Source organism: Nomascus leucogenys, chromosome 7b (assembly GCF_006542625.1).
Source record: "Nomascus leucogenys isolate Asia chromosome 7b, Asia_NLE_v1, whole genome shotgun sequence".
Lineage (NCBI taxonomy): Eukaryota > Metazoa > Chordata > Mammalia > Primates > Hylobatidae > Nomascus > Nomascus leucogenys.
Window position 1 is genome coordinate 64,442,128 of NC_044387.1, and position 12,713 is coordinate 64,454,840.

The following is a 12,713-nucleotide window of genomic DNA, read 5'->3' on the forward strand; positions in this document are numbered from 1 at the left end:
GGTAAAGGGACACACACTATCAAATGCTGACCAGCAGTGAAGAAACCAGGGTACCTCTCTCACAGCTTGCCATTGGCTAAATCCAACCAGCAGCCAGAAAGGCTGGGAACCCAGAATATGTAATACATAGAAGTCAGTCTCCCAGGACACATGGGAAGGCAGAGAAGGGTGGAGGACACATCAGGTACAGCAGAGAAAATCCTTAACAATCTTCATATCTGTCATCATGTCAGACCAATAAGTCAATTAATCTTTTATTGATCATCCTCATGGAAATAAAGCATCTGTAGAAGATTGGCTTGCTTAACAGCTGATCCAACCTCTCTGGAGTACCCTCCTGTACTTAAGCTGTAAAGATAAAAACTACATTTCCCAGACTTCCTTGCAGCTAGGGCACTGCTTGTAATTAACTTTTCACCAGTGATACTTGCTTAAACTCAGAAACTGAGTTCAGTGGAGAGACAGAAGTCTGTGAGGCATCAATATTAAATCTCGCAGTTTGCATTTAGGATGTGAAGCAATGGATTCCTGCTAAGCAATTCCTGCAGTGGTGTATGCTTGGAGCCAATACTTGCCGTGGTAGATTACTGTACTCTGAAGGTATTATGGTTGAAACCATTGGGGCAGTGGTTTCCTGAACCCAGATTCCTGATTGTTCCCATGTCTGGCAGTTCCGTAGCGTTGTTCTGAGAATCCTTCCTAAAGAGCCTTCACACCTACCAGTGAGTGGTGTGATTTTAATCTGCATTAAATTATCTGTTGTTTAAAAATTATTAGCGTGGCTTAATTCTCTTGAGCTGACACAGGGGCCAAGCTTGTTGCTTTCTGAATTTTTTTTTCTACTTTCACATTGTAAAACTGTAATTAAAGACAATTTGGCAGAGTAAGAAGAAAAATGCCCACAAACCGTGTTACTTCCCTACCTTTGCCTAAATGTGCAGCTGGACTCTACTTTTTGCATTAACTATTATCATAAATGTTTTCCTAGGTGTTAAGCATCTGAATTATTTTTAAAGACTGCATAATATTCCTTCAAATATTTTGAAATACTCAATGATAATACCCAATATTGATACAGATGTGAGTGATAGGACACTATCATCTATACCACTAGGAGCATAAATTGGTACAACTTTTTAATTTTTTTTTTTTTTTTGAGACGGAGCTTCACTCTTGTTGCCCAGACTGGAGTGCAGTGTTGTGATCTTGGCTCACTGCAACCTCCACCTCCCAAGTTCAAGCCATTCTCCTGCCTTAGCCTCCCAAATAGCTGAGATTACAGGCATGCCCCACCACACCTGGCTAATTTTGTATTTTTAGTAGGGATGGGGTTTCACCATGTTGGCCAGGCTGGTCTCAAACTCCTGACCTCAGGTGATCCACCCACCTCAGCCTCCCAAAGTGCTGGGATTACAGGCGTGAGCCACCACGCCCAGCCTCAACTTTTTCTAAGAGCAGTTTATACATACAATTTTAAAGTCTTGAAACTGTAGTTAGCCTTTAACCTAGCAATTACATTTCAAGCAATTAGCATTAAAGAATTCATCACAAAAAATTGTCTCTAATGAATTACGGGCTTATCCAACAATGGAGAGGCAATTAAGTTGTACATACACATGTATATAGCAATTTATAATATAGAATAATAATTTTTAAAAGCATGTCCTTCCAACAGGGGAGACCTCAAAAAGGAAAGGTAGGTCAAGTATTTGAGAGATCCGGTCCCACTTCATCCTTGTTTTAATTACATTACCTTCACATTTTTGTTTGTACATTGGAAGAAAAGTATAAGATTTATTTGAAAAATAGGTTTTACTACTTGAGGAAAATGTTAACTCTTGCAATAAAAGAATATTTGATGTCATGAATGGTTCTTTAAGACCATTGGTGTAAAAATTAAGACTATATAACCTGGGTATAATCCTGTTTTTGCATATAACTAACAGGATTAAAACAGCAGGATATCACTACAGATACTGCAGACATTAAAATGATAACAAGAAAGATTATGGACAACCTTAGGCCAGTATATTTGAAAACTACATAAAATGAACAAATCACTAGAAAAGACAACTTACTGAAACTGAAGAGAAATTTGAATAGTTCTATATCAGCTAAAATGAATTTTATAATTAAAAACCTTTTTCCAAAGAAAACTCTGAGCTTAGATAACATCTCGATGGGTTCTATCAAACATTTAAGAAACAAATAGTTTTACCAAACATTTAAGAAATAAAAAATAAATCCTGATCAAGAATGCAAGGTTCTTATCAATAAAATAAAGGGGAATTAATCACATGATCATCTCAATTGATGCAGAAAATTGTTAAACTTCAACATCTATTCATGATTTAAAGAACAACTCTTAGCAACATGAAATAAAAGAGAAATTTATGAAAAAAGAATATTTAAACACTTATCAGCAAACCTGACACTTAATGCTGAAATATTGACACCTTTCTCTTTGAGACCTGGAACAAGACAAATATGTCCATTATCACCACTTCTATTCAGTATTGTACTGAAGGACATATGCAGGTAAAATTATAAGAATTTGAGAAAATAAAACAGCTGTTATCCACAGATAATATGATTGTGTATGTAGAAAGCTGAAACAAATGTACAGGTAAAAGGTTGTTAGAAATAAGGTTAACATACAAAAATCAATTTTTGTATATAACAATTTGAATATGAAATTTTGATAGCATCAAAAAAATTGATCAGAAATACATTTAAAATAGTATGTGCAAAACCTCTGCTATAAAATATTAAGAATAAAGTCAAAATAGAGGAATAAAAAAGAGTATATGATGTGCATGGGTGGGGTAATTCAATGCTGTGAAGATACCAGTTTTCCCCAAAATTGATTTTTACGTTCAATGAAATCTCATTCAAAATCCCAGGTTTTTGTTTTTGTTTTAAATGAACCTGAGGAGCTGATTCTTAAGTGTCTATGGAAGTGCAAAAGACCAAGAATAGCCAAAATATTCTTGAAAAATAACAATGTGGAAGAAGAAATAACAAGATTTACAACTTATTATAAAGATGTAGCAAGTAATATTGGTACCAGGAAGAAAAAGTATGCCAATGGAACTCGAAAGAGAACACAGAAACAGAACCACATATATATATGGACACTGATTTATGGCATAGTAGCTGCAGAGCAGTGGAAAAGCAGTGTGGACCACATGGATATCCATATAAATAAAAGAAGAAAATTGACCTGTGACTCACATTATAACAAGTATCAATTCCTAGTGAACTGTAGATATAACTGTGAAAGGCAAAACAATAACAAAGCTTATACAGGATAATTTTATCATGATTCAAAAAAAAAAAGAAGTATATCACAAGCAAAAAAAAAAAAAGACAACTTGCCCGGTCTCTACAAAAAGATGAAGTCTTTTTTTTTTAAGTGAGGGAATGCTCCAGAACAAAAGAGACAAAAGCATAGCAACCACAATACTTCATGGGGGAAGAAAGTGATTTAAGACATTTTAGGCACAAATAGCACATTTAAAATATAAACTAGATAATAAATGGTATTAAAGAATTACTCATGATTTTTCTGGTGTAATAATATGACAATGTAGTTGAATGTCCTTCATTATGTAGATGGCTGCTGAATTATTTAGGGTTAAAACATCTGAAAATAATATTTAAAAAATGCACATACATATACATATATGTACAGAGATAAACAGAGCAAAATAATTGGCATGTGCCTGCAGTCCCATCTACTTGGGAGGCTGAGATGGAAGGATTGCTTGAGCTCAGAAGTTTGAGACCAGCCTGGGCAACAAAGTGAGACTCTGTCTCTTAAAAAAATAAGATATAAGTTAAAATCAAAATATTAATAATTATTCCATTAAGGTGGTAAATGTTTATTGTACTATTCTTTCAAATTTTCTATTGAAGAGTTTTATAGTAGAAAGTTGAAAAGTAGTTGAACAATTCAATTATCTTTCTTATACCTGGAAAAAATGAGAGGAAGAGAAAAAAAAGGAAGGGAGGAAGGCAGGCAAGAAGTCAGGCGGTCAGGAAGGAAGAAAGGAAGGAAAGAATACACATATAATACATGGGAAAATCCTTGCATTCATTAGAAGAATAGGTAAACAAAATAAGCCATTAGTATGGATTGGCAATGATCTTAAAAATTTGATTTGAAAAATATCTCTATATGTTGCATATGTTCTCCACATCCCTTTTTCTCAATTTCACGTTAATCTAAATAACATCACAGAATAATTTTTATAAGGTATTATTTCTTTCTATACAATGTTTTTAATAATACAATCGTAAGTTTCAAAACATGAAAAGCATAAAATATTTTACAGAAAAAAGTCCCCCTCTTATGCCCATGTTATATGTCCTTCCAGAGGTATGCTGTACACTCCATAAGCAAACTCATATATACTAGTTCATATGTATTAAGGGACTTTTAAATTTAGGTTCTCCTTGACCTTACTTTGGTTTTTTCTCCTAAGATTATATATGCACATTGCCAGCAGTGATGAACAAGTTGTTATTTGGTGGACAGCACCCTCTTGTGCATGAACTGAATTTTCAAGGGAACTCTGACAAAAAGTAGAATAAATTACATGAATATTCTCTCATGGAATTACAATTGTAAAAGTTCCTTGAAGCCATATGTTCTGCCCCCTTGCCTTCAATAAGTCAGTTATAACCAGCCCTAAAGTATTAGTCATTTTTTTTAAATCTTCAGAAGGTGTCCCCACACTTGCCTTACCAATTTCACATATATTTTGTGCTTTTTGGTCTCCAAAACATTCTCACCTCCATAATATTTTGTTTGATTACAACCTGAGTTATTGTCCTCCTTTTCCACTGAAATATATTAATAATTCACATACCACACAACTCGCCCATTTAAACTATACAGCTGATTTTTAGTGTATTTGCAGCCTTGTACAACCATCACCACAATTAATTTACAGCATTTTCATCAGCCCGAAAAGAAATTCCATACCCATTGGCAATCACTACCAGTTACCCCAATCCTGCCTCAGCCCTAGGCTATCATGAACCTATTTTCTGGTTCTATAGACTTCCCTTTTCCAGACATTTAACAAAAATAGAACCCATACAATATGTGGCATGGCCGTTTACGACTAGCTTCTTTCCTTTAGCATACTGTACACAAGGTTCATGTATACTGTAGCATGTATCAGCACTGCTTTCCTTTTTACTGCTGAATAATATTCCATTTTACAGCTGTGCTACATTTTAATTATCCATTCATCAGTTGATGGACGTTTGGATTGTTTCCACTTTCAAGGTAGTATGAATAAATGCTGCTGTAGACATTCGGCCTCCTTTTCCTTTTTTTTTTTTTTTTAAAGATATTTTAGGCAGAAATAGCACATTTAAAATATGGACTCCATCTCACTCTGTCAGCCAGGCTGGAGTGCAATGGCACGATCTTGGCTCACTGCAACCTCCACCTCCCAAGTTCAAGCCATCCTCCTGCCTCAGCCTCCCGAGTAGCTGGGATTACAGGCCTGCGCCACCATGCCTGGCTAATTTTGTATTTTCAGCTAAGAGATGGGGTTTCACCATGTTGGTCAGGCTGGTCATGAACTCCTGACCTCAGGTGATCCACCCACCTCGGCCTCCCAAAGTACTGGGACTACAGGCGTGAGCCACCGCACCAGGCCTTTTTTTTTTTTTTTTTTTTTTTTTTTTTGAGACAGAGTCTTGCTCTGTTGCCCAGGCTGGGGTACAGTGGCACGATCTCGGCTCACTGCAGCCTCCGCTTCCAGGTTCAAGTAATTCTCCTGCCCCAGCCTTCCAAGTAGCTGGGACTACAGGCACGAACCACCATGCCCAGCTAATTTTTGTATTTGTAGCAGAGACAGGGTTTTGCCATGTTGGCTAGGCTAGTCTCGAACTCCTGGCCTCAGGTGATCCGCCCATCCCAGCCTCCCAAAGTGTTGGGATTACAAGCATGAGCCACCGTACCTGGCCGCCCTCCTTTTTCAATTGCAAAAATGGAAGTCTCCTGAGCTGAGATGATCAGAGGCTCACAAAAAGAGGACTCGACTTTGCCCATCGCCACCACCATTACCAAGAGCATTCCAACTACAGTGGCATCCCCCACAACTCCAATTCACCTAAGTCCTGTCATCTATCATCTCTAATTCTTCACCCTCAAAATGGTCATCCCATCACTTGCCAGTCTCCCACCTCTTCCTAACCCTGAAGCCTTTCCTCTGGTTCTCTAAAGAAAGGGCTTTATCTCGATTTTATTCCCAAACTGACTTCACCAAATGTGAGCTCTCCTGAGGATACCACTTCCCATCTCTTTCAAGTGAAAGTATTTTCCTGTCATGCCCTAGACCCTAGGAGCAGGACATGAGTCCCCTTCTTCCTCTTCCAACACTACTTCAAACAAGTTCTCAATCCTCATCCCAAAACTGTAACTATAGGAGCTTAAGACACCACCATCCTCGTCGCTATATTCTAGTGACTTCTGTTCACTCCCTCTCATTCAGAGGTCACTCTCTGTCATCCCCCATGCCTCAATGCCTTCCCTTCTTCTGTATCTCTTCCAATTTTCTGGGTAACTTTAATATCCTTCAGGGCAATGCATACAGCACACCAGCCTCTCCGTGTTCCTTGAACTCCAATGATCTTTTCCTCCTCCTCCTACAGCCAGCCAGCCACCATGAAGTTCCTACCCTAGAACTTGTGGAATCAGGCGAATTCACTAAATGAACAATTGGCAGAATATACTTTAATATTTGTTACTATTAATAAAGTTTACAACTGTACTCCACATTGGATGGGATAGATTTAACAGATTTGATAATTTCCTGTGACATTTTAGTTGAATAGTGTTACTTCATCTTCACAACAGCTTTTAAGGAATGTGCAATTCGTTTCTGATCTGCCTCTTTTCTTGTAGATGAAAAACGCTGGACCAGAGAAAAGATGGAGAAAAGTTGGAAAGGAGGCTAGGCAGCACACAGCAAGCCTGGCGCCTGATCCCAGAGGGAAGTAAGACTGATGGGCAGGGAGGTGGTGAAGATGGAAATATATTCAAGAATAGAAATATATTAATGACACATTCATACTTATCAGTGCGTGTTTTCTTATTAATAAATTTTTATGACCCTCAGTCTTTTCTTTCTGCTCAGATAATGAACATTCTCATTCTCTTCTCTCTTTTCTTCTGCCACTGCCTTTGTTTGCTCCTACCTCTTTTCTCACATAGATCACTGCTGGTAACTCCTGGCTGACATCATCTCTGATTAGTTCCACACCCAGTGTCTCCTGTGCCTTCTGAATCCACCATCTCTGTTCACCCTCATGATTGCCAAATGAATCTTTCTCCATCACAAATCTGATCTCATAACTCACTTGCCTAATATCCTTCAGACGCTCCCACAGCCTTCAAAATAAAATCCAATTCATTCGTTACCTTTTTCCTCACACCCTACACTTAGAGCTGCTACCACCCATTGGCACCTCTGGGTAACAATAAACTTTAAGTCAATATGTTATTTAGTTCTCAACAATGCCAGTGATAAAAAATGTCATATGTAAAGTCAATATAGCATCTGAATAAATTACATATATCAGATGTAAACATGAAATTATAGAAAGTTTAAAATTATCAAAATCATTGAGGACTCAAAGTTATCATAAACTAATAAAAACGAATTCTAATGAGCAAGAACTCAAAGTCACTATGAAGGAATCAATTTTAAAAATAAAACTTTGTTAAAATTATAAAACTAAGTTCTTTAGGATCATTTCAGTGCTTATTCTAATATCTTGTTTTCTTCAGAAATAACCACCAGATTTGCCAGTCTTTCTTGTGATATTGTAGACTTTAGGTGGTTCTAAAAAATTTTTAATTTTGAGAGGCTACCTTTTCACTGGCAAAATGATACTAGAAAAGAAAAAATATCTTTGAGAATTTCAAAGTATTTTGGAATGTGTTCAGTAAATTATCTCCATAAATATATTGTAATAATTAAATAGAATACATACTAGACTTTGGAAAATAAGGCTTCCAGATACTAATACATCAACAAACCATAACTATCACATATATGGAATCAGAACCTACTTATTATTATAATATGATCCCCCCAGATGACTCATGTGTACATTGAAGTTTGAGAAGCACTGACATAGAAGTCATGATACCTCAGTATAGTTTTTTCTTATTTTGAAAAAATAAAACATCTTTATTGAGATATAATCCATGAATATGAAACTGCCTGTATTTAAAGCTTATAAATTGATGAGTTTCAATGTATGTACACATCTAGGAAATCACTATCACAATCTTCTTTTTAAAGATAATACAGTTTTAGCTAATGTAGAAACAAAGAAAAGAGCATGTTATTTGATGCTGGATCAAAGAGGGCTTGATTTTGACATCTGCAGCCAAACTGAGACTTCTTAGTCTTCTAGATTGTCTTTGGTGTATCAATATCAAGGGACTTTATTTAGAATTTGTAACATATGTTTTTTTTAAAGTGGTAAGAAACACATAAAATTAACCATCTTGACCATTTTAAAATGTGTAGTTCAATATTAAGTATATTCACATTGTTGTAAAACAGATCTCCAGAACTTTTTCATCTTGCAACTGTATACACATTAAACAACATCTCTGTCATTCCTATTTTAGTATATGTGCTGCCAAAGCAAGCACAATAACATATGCTTTTGTAAGTATTATCACTTTATTTATCTTTATAGAATTTCTTAGTTTCTTTGATGCTTTCAAGGCCATTATTTACATTGAACTTAGTCCTGCATCATGTTCATTATACCTGTATTTTGATTTAAAAATGCCAAATTAGTCCTAAGAAAGTAAATTTAAAGTGGATATTTTCAATTTATGCCTATATCTTGAGTTCTAGACTCTACATCTTTATTAATATTATCAATAATTTCCACAAAAGGATTTTATACTATGTACAATTCAGTTCTTAGTGGCCTGATGGCATCATCTCAATTTTCCCATAGATATTGACAATAGTTTCAAATTTGTGTTCAATAAATGATTTCTCTGACACATTTCAACATGTTGAAACCACAATGTATTGTTTATTATAATAATTGCATAGTTTTTGGGTAAAATAAAGAAATTTATTGTGTCAAAACAGATTCTGCTGCTGCTTCATCCATTACCAAGTTTAAAGAGTGAATAGAACAAAGAATATAGAATCTCTAGAATGTTTTTTGGAGGATCCTGCTTTGAACTCTGTTGTGTTTGATACGGAGGCAGAGCAAGACGGCAGAATAGAAAGCTCCACAGATCACTCCCCCAACAAGGACTCCAAGCTAACAACCATCTACACAGAAAAAACTTCTTAAGAACCAAAAATCTTCCTTCCTTCCTTCCTTCCTTCCCTCCCTCCCTCCTTCCTTCCTTCCCTCCCTCCCTCCCTCCCTCCCTCCTTCCTTCCTTCCTTCCTTCCTTTCTTTTTTCTTCCCTCTGTGGCCCAGGCTCGACTACACTCTGCTCGCTGCAGACTTCCGGCATCCGGCACCCGTGATTCTCCTGCTCTGGCCTGCGGGCTGCCTGGGATTGCCGGCGCGCGCCACCGCGCCCTGGTTTTTCTCCTTTGGCTGGAGGCGCGGTTTCGCCATGTCGGCCAGGCTGGTCTCCAGCTCCTGACCTCGAGTGGCCTGCCCGCCTCGGCCTCCCGAGGTGCTGGAACTGCAGACGGAGTCTCGCTCACTCGGTGCTTGGTGTTGGCGGGGCTGGAGTGCGGTGGAGTGGTCTTGGCTCGCTGCAGCCTCTGCCTCCCAGCCGCCTGCCTTGGCCTCCCAGGGTGCTGGGATTGCAGCGTCTGCCCGGCCGCCGCCCCATCTGGGAGGTGGGGAGCGTCTCTGCCTGGCCACCCATCGTCTGCGTTGTGAGGAGCTCCTCTGCCCGGCCGCCCCGTCTGGGAGGTGAGGAGCGCCTCTGCCCAGCCGCCACCCCGTCTCGGAAGTGAGGAACGTCTCTGCCCGGCCGCCCATCCTCTGGGAAGTGAGGAGCGCCTCTGCCCAGCCGCCCATCGTCTGGGAAGTGAGGAGCGCCTCTGCCCAGCCGCCCCGCCTGGGCTGTGAGGAACCCCTCTGCCCGGCTGCCTCGCCTGGGATGTGAGGAGCGCCTCTGCCCGGCCACCCCGTCTGGGAAGTGAGGAGCGCCTCTGCCCGGCCGTCCCGTCTGGGAAGAAGTGAGGAGCGCCTCTGCATGGCCGCCCCGTCTGGGAAGTGAGGAGCCCCTCTGCGCAGCTGCCCCATCTGGGAGGTGAGGAGCGCCTCTGCCTGGTTGTCCCGTCTGGGGTGTGGGGAGCGCCTCTGCCTGGCCGCCCCGTCTGGGAGGTCTACCACAGAGGCCAGAAGCAATGTGGGGGCTGGACGTGGTGGCTTACGCCTGTAGTCCCAGTACTCTGGGAGGCCAAGGCAGGTTGATCACTTGAGGCTAGGAGTTCGAGGCCAGCCTGGCCAACATGGTGAAACACATGAAAAATACAACAGACAAAACCAACCAACCAACCAAGCGACAACAAAACAGGTCTACCCTGGAGTCATACTCTAATTTTTTCTATTTTCCTCCCTTTCTGATCCTTTATACCACTTTCTTTTTCTTCCTCTTCCTTCTCCTTCTTTGTCAAATAGAGGATTGAGTTATTATCATTGATCCATACAAAGTCCCTCTCTCATTTATTTTCTTTAATTCCCACCCCCCATTTCTATTCCCCGTCTTCCCACGTGCAACCTTCCTAATATGTTTGATATACATCTTTTTGTTTGTATGTACTTTTAAGAAAAAAAAAAAAAAAAAAAAAAAAGAACCAAAAATCAGGTGAGCACTCATAGAACCTGGTTTTAATTTCCTATCACTGAAAGAGGCACAAAAGAGGCAGAAAAAACAGTCCTGAGTTGCCAACACAACCCTTCCACCACCCACCAGCAGCAGCAACTCTGGGTGCTGGAAGAGGGAGAACACAGCAATTGTGAGGCATTGAACTCAGTGCTATCCTGTTAGAACAGAAAGGAAAACCAGACCAAACTCAGCTGACAGGGAGTGAGCATTTAAACCAGGCCCTAGCCAGAGGGAAATCACTGATCCCATCCCGGTGGTCTGAACTTGAGTTCCTGCAAACCACACTGCCACGAGCTACAGCACTCTGTGTCTCCAAGTAAATTTGAAAGGCAGTCTAGGCCATAAGGACTGCAACCCTGAGCAAGTCCCAGTGCTGAACTAGGCCCAGAAACAGTGGACTCTGAGGGGAGCACACGACATACTGAGACACCAGCTACAGCAGCCAAGGGAGTGCTGGCATCACCCATCCCCTAAGTCCAGGCTGCACAGCTCATGACTTCAAAAGAGACCCCTTCCTTTCACTTGAGGAGAGGAGTGGGAAAAGTGGGGAGCACTTTGTCTTGCATCTTGGATACCAGCTCAATCAACCACAGCAGGAGAGGGCACCAGGCAAAGTCTTGAGGCCCCTGTTCCAGGCCCTAGCTCTCAGACAACATTTCTAGACACACCCTGGGCCACAAGGGAATCTGCTGCCTTGAAGAAAAGGATCCAGTCCTGGTGGCATTCTTCACCCACCAACTGAAGAGACCTTGGGCCCTGAATAATCAGTAACAATACACAGATACTACATTGAGGGCCTCGGGTGACCCTCTGAGACATCCCTGTTTCAGGTGAGATTCAGAACATCTCCAGCCTTGGTGGCTATGGGACAGAACTTCTGCTTCAAAAAGCAGAGGGAAATGTAGGGGACTTTGTCTTGCACTTTAGGTACCAGATTGGCCACAGGTGGGTAGAGCACCAGGCAGACTCTTGGGGTCCCCAGTTCTAGGACATAACTCTTAGACAACATTTCTGAAGCTGCCCTGGGCTAGAGGGGAGCTCGCTGCCCTGAAGGGTGCATCTCAGGCCAGGCAGCATTCACAACAAGCTGACTTAAGAGCCCTTGGGCCTTAAGGGAATATCAGTGGTAGTCTGGCAGTACTCCTCATGGCCAGGGTAGCAGTGGCTATGAGGTGAGGCTCCTCTGTCTTTGGAAAGGGGAAGAAAGAGTGAGAAGGACTTCATCTTGTGGTTTGAGTGCCTGTTCAGTTGTAATACAATAGAACACCTGGTAGATTTCTGAGGTTTTTAAATCTAGTCCCTGACTCCTGGACAGCAGTTCTGGACTCACCCAGCACCTGGGAGACCTTGCTGCCCTGAAGAGAAGAACATAGGCCTGGTTGGCTTTGCCACCTGCTAATTGTAAAGCCCCAGGGCCTTGAGCAAACATAGGCCATGGCCAGGAAGTGGTTACAGCAGGCCTTGGGTAAGATCCAGTGCTATGCTGCCTTCAGGTCTGACCCAACACAGTCATAGTGGTTGGTCACAGGGGTGCTTGTGTCACTCTACCCCCAGCTTCATGTGGCTCAGAACAGAGAGAGATTGACTCTGTATGTTTGCGAGAAAGTAGCAGAAGAGAAAAAGAGTCATTGCCTGGTAATCCAGAAAATTCTGCGGGATCTTGTCCAAACCATCAAGGTGGTACCATTATGAGTCTGCAAGAACCACAGAGTTACTGGGCTTGGGATGACCCAAAGAGCAGATACAGCTTAGATCACAACAAACAAGTTTTTTCAATATCTGGAAAGACTTCCCAAGAAAGATGGCTACAAATAAGCCCAGACAGTGAAGACTACAATATATATCTAAA